The 7613-nt window shown below is 44.9% G+C and overlaps 1 non-coding gene across 1 annotated transcript; it reads right to left on the bottom strand.

Annotated features, from left to right (window-relative positions):
* Positions 1 to 249: 249 nt before the first annotated feature.
* Positions 250 to 355, bottom strand: LOC117260380 (U6 spliceosomal RNA). The gene has a single exon (XR_004501909.1). It is a non-coding gene; the product is annotated as a U6 spliceosomal RNA (small nuclear RNA).
* Positions 356 to 7613: the final 7258 nt, after the last annotated feature.

Genomic DNA, 7613 nt, shown 5'->3' with positions numbered 1-7613 from the left:
AAAGTGATGAAAGATCATATTTGAGCAGGTTTAACTGTAGTTTTGCTCAGATAAACAGAGTTTAAAGAGTTTTTTGGGCAAAGTCTTGCAGAGAGAGCTGCTCCGCTCTGTTGCTCTGCAGCTCTGCGCTCTGCAGCTGCAGTGACTCAGGCCGCCGCGGCGGCGCTGTTTCATCCAAATACAGTCAGATATTATAAAAAATCATATAAAATCATTAATAAATCATTAGAAACCAGGAGAAAAGAGGGATATAATGAGGAACGCTTCACGAATTTGCGTGTCATCCTTGCGCAGGGGCCATGCTAATCTTCTCTGTATCGTTCCAATTTTAGTATATGTGCTACCGAAGTAACACAACAGAGCCCTGATTCTGGGGGGTATTTAGGGGGCTGTGACCCCGGAGAGGTCCCTGTCATGGTGTAAGAACAAGAAGATGCTGAAAGCAGTGAAAATTGTATTGAGATAGCTTTTAAACATTAATAATAAGAGTGTAGAGAGGTGTGGAGTGTGTGCTGAGAGCTATCTGGGTGTAGTGACCCAGTCTGACCCGGTCAGACCCACCGTAGGTCCTGTCAGCCCTGTTGAAGAACTCTAGGGGCTGATGGGAAATATGCTCAATGAGCCTTTACGTCACACAGCCAGGATTGGTGTGCTACAAGCGAGAGAACAAAAGGCCTACTCACCGCTCCTCCCTCTTCCTGCTGCATTCCTCCCAGAGGCACTTTGACCTCCCCCAGAAACCCCCACTGAGCTCCAGTATCTGCTAACCCTCCCCTGAGCACACACAGAGAGACAGAGAGAGGGACGGGGGAGGAGGGGAGGCACACAGAGACACACAGGCTGAAACACGCTATCTGTTCTAACACTCACGGCAGCAACAACCTCCTCGGCTGAACGCAGACAGTTAGCTGGAGCTACAGCATGGACTCCTGAAGCCGCTCCTCAGCTGCTGGTATTGAAGCCTGAGCAGAAGGACAGAGACAGAAGGATGGAGACCATCAGAAACAAGCCTACAAACAAGAGCTGTATGTGTGTGTTCACGAAGAAGTCAACTCCGAGCAGAAGGAGAGGAAACACCATGGTGTTTACAGCTGAAGCTTCATGTCTGCATCGTGTTGTTCTGTTGCAGGACGGCTGCGGATAAACTCTTCAAAATCTAACAGGGTTTATTTGCCCGCATTCTCAAGATTGAAGAGACGGAGGGGAGTGCTGCTTCACCTCATTCACAATCATTTACAGTCAGTCTTCCAGTGTTCCCAAAAGCTCCACATTTCACAGTCAAGGTATTTTAGTAAAACAGCCAAGACTGTTTTTAAGTGATTAAACTGTGTTATTTATTTTCACATCTGTGTGGTTCTTTCCTACTTCCTGTTTTCATTCAAAAAATTCCAATGCAGTTTCATAAACTCACCACCAGGTGTCAGCCTTAGACCAGTCTGTGGAGTGGGGGGCGCTGCTGTGCTGAGGTCAGCCGGCAGGACCTGCAGGAAAACGCACACAATTATATCAAATATGAGTCACAACAACTTATCTAAATACACAGCGTAGGTCGGAGCTATCATTCAAAGGTTCCAATGAAGTTTGGAGGAAAACACAAAATAGCCTATAACACGAGTCACAGCAACTTATTTATATGAATGGGTCCCTGATTTGCATTGTTGTCATGTTTACCGATAACAAATCCAGAAACATGCTGTTATATTAAATGAGCGCAAATCGCCGCCGCAGGGTCCATTAATAAAATCTCAGTATGTATTTGTTTTGCTTTTACATAAAGAGTTTTCAATCCTACAAGCACAGATCAAGATTTTTTTAATCAAGACTTTAGACTAGAAAATTTGGCAAACAACCAACACACCAGTGAGCTCTTGCTTTAATTTGATTGTAACTTTTAAAAACAGTTATTACCTCCACCACGTAAGTTGTGTTTTCAGTTCGGTTTATTTGTTTGTTTGTTCGTCTGGACAATCACGGAAAAACTACTGGCCCGATTTTACGAAATTTGGTGGAGGGGTGTAGCATAGGCCAAACCCATTAAATTCCCTAAAACTTGTAAAATACACAGCAGAGAAAGTCGAGGAAATTCAATGCAGTTTGACAAACTCACCAGCAGGTGTCAGTGTATGACCAGCTTGTGCTCTGGCTTCCTCATAGAGAGAGGTGTGTCTGACTGCAGCACCTGCGGAATGAGGGAAACACACAAAACTATTGTGAAACGTAAGTCACAACAACGTCCTTGATGTCAATTGTTGTATTGTTTTAGCAATAATTAATCCACGAAATATGCCGTTATATTGTGTGCGTGTAAATTGCCAAACCGTATCCCATTCAAAAAATCTGAAATAATTCCAAATTGACAAACATGAATCAGGATTTTTTAAAATTCAGACGTAAGACTAGAAAATTCGGCATACAACCAACACACCAATGAGCTCTTATTTTAATTACATCGCGATTTTAAGGGCCGCCATTGTAAAGCCGTAAAACTCGGTGTCCACTTTGACCACGACTTTACTAAACATGTTGCTAGATGGAAGTCGCCCATCACTCCGATCAGTCAGCCAATCACACGGCCCGATCAATAGCAATCAGACTTTAGACTGGAACTACAGAGCTTGTGCGCACAAGGTTAAAAAGTTCAGGACTTTAAGGACAGTTACTATAAGGAACTGTTGTTCAGTAATATTGTATTAATGAATATAGCTATTTACAAACCGTAGCCTGTTATTTAATCTCTAAATGTGATATAAACCTTTAGTTCTTTAGGTGACAACATTTTTTTTGTTTTGTCTTTTTATTTCACATCAGCCAGCATTAATATGGCAAACCCCATTAAATACGGTAGTTTATGTGAAATGACCTTCGCCAAAAGTTTTATTTTATCTAGTGTCTACTTCCTGTTGCATTCTCGAACATGCGCTTCAACTAGTAGCACCAAAGGCTGGTAGCTCGGCAATTTTACTTAGTTTTACTGAATTTTTATTATAGTTTCTCAACTACTAATGGATACTTATGTGAAGAGAAGAGTTTATTCAAGAGAGGAGCTTTTTTCATTGAAACGGAGCAAGTCTGGAGGACACCATCCTATTCCGAGATGAAGAGGTGTTTTGTGGTTGCCGTGCTGGTGCAAAGGTGAAGGCTTGGAAATGGAGATATAAGCCCTTTCTGCCATCAGTCATCATGGGAAATGTCAACACTCTGCCCAACAAGAGTGATGAACTGGAGATATTGGTGAAGACTCAGAAAGTATACCGTGAGTGCAGTCTCATGTGTTTTACGGAAACGTGGTTGAATCAAAACATCTCAGACTCCAACGTGGATCTACCTGGCTTCACTCTCATACGATCGGACAGAGACTCTAAAGCTAGTGGCAAGAAAAAAGGTAGGGGCCTGGCTTTATTTGTGAACCAGAGATGGTGCAGTCCTGCACATATTACTGTCAAGGAGAAGATGTGTTGTCCAGATATTGAACTTTTGGCAGTTGGTATGAGGCCATATTATGTACCAAGAGAATTCAGTCATATCATGTATAATAATTGTGTACATCCCACCCAAGGCAACTGCTGAAGTTCCATGTGAAGTTCTCCATGAACTTGTTGCTACGATACAGACTAAACATCCTGAGGCACTATTGATAATATCAGGAGACTTCAACCATGTTTCCCTCTCCTCTCACCTGACTGGATTTACACAGTTTGTTAACTGTCCAACCAGAGAAAATAAAACCCTTGATCTGCTGTATGCCAGTGTCAAAGAAGCTTACAGAGCCACTGCCTTACCACCACTGGGCAGGTCAGATCACAACTTGGTTCTTCTGCAGACATGTTACAAACCCTGTGTGTGGAGGCAGCTAAACTCACAGGAAATGGACACCAGAGGCTACTGAGGCTCTAAGAGACTGCTTTGAATGCACAGACTGGGATGTGCTGCTGGAAACAGAGGAGAACATCATGGACACTGATAGACAGGTTGACTGTTTTACTGATTACATCAACTTCTGTAGAGACACAGTCATACCTACAAAGACTGTACGCTGTTGCCACAATAACAAACCTTGGATTACCAGTGACATAAAGGCAATCCTCAATGAGAAGAAGGCAGGTTTTAGAGATGGTGACAAAGCACGGCTATACAAGTGCAACATGAGTTGAAGAAGAGACTTAAGATGGCAAAGGTGGAATACAAAAAGAAACTGGAGAGGAATCTACAACACAGCAACATTCGTGAAATGTGGAGAGGAGTCAACACCATCTCTGGTTACAACAACAAGAAAAGACAGCCAGTGATGGGTGATGCAGAAAGAGCTGATGAACTTAATCAGTTCTTCAATAGATTGAATACGGCAGCCACTCCCACTTCCAATGCTGCTTCTCCTCCTCCTCCTCCTCCTCCTCCACCTCCTCCTCCATCACCTCCACCTCCACAACTTGTGTACAACTCCAATGTGGCAGCCACCCCCCTCTTACACCTGTGCCTCCACCCTTGTCTGTCACAGAAATGGGGGTGAGGTTGGAGCTGGGAAGACTTTGCGCTGGGAAGGCTGCTGGCCCAGATGGTGTGTGTCCAAGGCTCCTCAAAGACTGTGCTGCCCAACTGTGTCAACCTCTCCACAAGATCTTCAACCTCAGTCTACAGTTGGGGCGGGTGCCGGCACTGTGGAAGACTTCCTGGGTTGTGCTGGTACCAAAAATTAAATGTCCAGCTGAACTTAATGACTTCAGACCAGTAGCTGCACTTAGCACATCATGAAGACCTTGGAGTGGTTGATTCTACGCCTACTGAGACTTGAGGTCGAAGACAAACTCGACCCCCTGCAGTTTGCATACAAACAACACATTGGAGTGAACGATGCTGTCCTCTACATGCTTCACCGTGCCCTAGCTCATCTGGAGGAACCTGGTGCTTATGTGAGAATCATGTTCTTTGATTTTTCAAGCGCATTCAACACCATCCAACCCAACATACTCAAAGACAAGCTCACAGAGATGGCAGTGGATCCTTCCTTTATCTCCTGGATCACAGATTACCCGGCAGGAAGGCCACAGTATGTCAGGTTGGGGAACTGTGTTTCTGGGACATTAATGAGCAGCACGGGGGCTCCACATGGGACTGTCCTGGCTCCATTCCTGTTCACACTGTACACGGCGGACTTCAAATACAGCTCTGAGTCCTGCCACATCCATAAATACTCGGATGACACTGCTATCGTGGCGTGTATCAGGAATGGGCAGGAGTCTGAATATAGGGGCCAGATAAAAGCCTTAAGTGACTGGAGTCACAAGAACTGTCTCCTCCTGAACACCTCAAAGACCAAGGAAATGATCATATATTTCCGCAGGTCCAAGCCCCCTCTTCAGCCAGTGAATACCTGTGGGGTGGACATCGGTGCCAAGCTATAAGTATCTAGGTGTACACTAGAGCATTAACAACTATGATTTTTTTCAGGTCGACTTATCTGTCAATAAAGTCTAAGTTGAGTTGACAAGTCATTTGATGACGTCATCACATTGACACGGCGGAGGAAAGTGAAGTATCTCCACACATGTGATATGTGTCTGTCATTCGAAGGCCCGAACATACTTGGGCGTACTATTAGCGGAGTGGACTCCGCGAGGAATGTCCGCAGTCATTCGGGCTTTCATAGTCGAGCGCACTTCCGCGTTGTAGTTTCCTGTAAAAATGTCCGTGAAAAATCCCCGCGATGTGAAAAATACATGCCGAGCAGTCACTGGTGCGTGGAGCGGAGTCCGCGCGGTCGTAAAATCTGAGCTTTGCGCGCACAGGGCTTGCGGATGTCCGCTTTGAGTCCGTGCAGACCTCCGCGGAGTCTGTTCCGCGTACATTCCGCCCAAGTATGTTCGGGCCTTCAGGCGTTTTCTCAGGCCTATCACCTTCTACGTTCTCTGCAGCCATGTCTCTTGTCTTGATGTGGTCTTGTGTTAATTTTCCCTCTACGCGCCAAGTAACGTTACTGCCCTTTTTATGAAGTGACTATGACTATTGGTTAAGTCAAGGATAAAGTATCAGCATAAGCCAATCAGAGGCAGCGATTGTATTCCGTACACAAGCACAGAGAGAGAGAGAGAGAGAGAGGGAAAAAACACACGACTAGTGTACACTAGATACTTCTGTAGTAAAATGCTGCAGATGTTTTATCAGTCTGTGGTGGCAAGTGTGTTGTTTTATGCTGCAATCTGCTGGGGAGGAAGCATCAGACACAAAGATGCAAGACGGCTGGACGAACTAGTCAAAAGAGCTGGCTTTGTGATTGGACTCAGGTTGGACACACTGGAGGAGGTGGTGGAGAGATGCACACTGAAGATGTTCGAGGCCATCATGAACAACCCAGATCATCCACTCCACAACACCTTGATGGACCAAAAAAACTCTGGTGGACAGAGAGATACAGAAGATCCTATATACCAACAGCCATCAGGCTTTATAATTATTTGACATATAATAGATGAGCTGACAGATAATTGAATTTCCCCTTGGGGATGAATAAAGTTATTCTTATTCTTATTCTTACATTCCCTCTTTATCTTACTTTATCCCTTCAATACCTATTTATCCCCATTTAGAACACGGCACTCTTAAATACTTGATTCTGATTGGTCAATCAACAAAATTCTGCGGTGTTTATTTCTTGAGGTATCACCGCTGCCCTGCTGCTCCGTTGCTAGGGGCGCCATAGCAATGGCCTAAAGGCCTCTACACATGATCAGCTGTAAAACCGCTTTGCGCTGGCTGTCCCATTGTTTGTCTATGGAGAGGGCGGCAACGCCTGACAAAGCGGCACTGCTACCCTTGGCGTCGCGCACCGCTCGGGTTTTCCGCCTGCACCTGGCGGTGAGCGAAGCGCGTTGTTCTTATCATGTGAAGGCCGCTTAGACTGAGGAGCATCAAAATCAGTTAATGTTAGTCCACATAGGCCAAATAGGATCGGAGTGGAAACGGAAACGTACCTACTGATTGTAGTCTATAGCACATTCCGCTTTTGCTTTTTATTGATTATAACAGTGAAAAAAAGGCCGACCCTGCTGTAGGCTACAGGAACCTGTGAAGGGAAGCGGGGAAACTCATATTCAACCAGCTGTGTGTCAACGCATTGTGCGCAGATGAACGTTGTTTGACTTCTTCCGCAGCCCCCCGACAGCTGCCAGCCTGGGTCCTGGGAGCAGCACGGGGGTGAAACTAAACACTGTTCATCTGCACACACTATGTTACCTTGATTTCGTTGCTGTGTCAGTCTGACATCCTGAATATATCCTTCAAATGCATATTGTAGAAATTTGAGAGTATTTCTCCAGGGAGTGCAGTTAGCGACAGTGGGAGCGCCATGCCAGTCTAGCTCCGAAACCGAAAGTTTGTCGGACTTAGCAACAGTAACTAAGGGGGGCGGGCCTTAGCGAAGGGTGAATTCAATATTAATTATCATTAGGCTGCTGTTGCCATGGATACAGAGTACAGACACATTTCTTTTTGCGAATTTTGAATCATTATTTAATCATTAATCATTATTTTGTGTCACATCACTGAATGTTTTAGTAGTAAGCCATGTTCTAAGCGGGATAATGTATAGTGAGCCGGTGACAGTTGAAAAATAACTCCCG

The sequence above is a fragment of the Epinephelus lanceolatus genome, chromosome 4 (genome assembly GCF_041903045.1).
Source record: "Epinephelus lanceolatus isolate andai-2023 chromosome 4, ASM4190304v1, whole genome shotgun sequence".
In the NCBI taxonomy this organism is placed as follows: domain Eukaryota; kingdom Metazoa; phylum Chordata; class Actinopteri; order Perciformes; family Serranidae; genus Epinephelus; species Epinephelus lanceolatus.
This window is presented reverse-complemented; position numbering and strand designations above follow the sequence as displayed.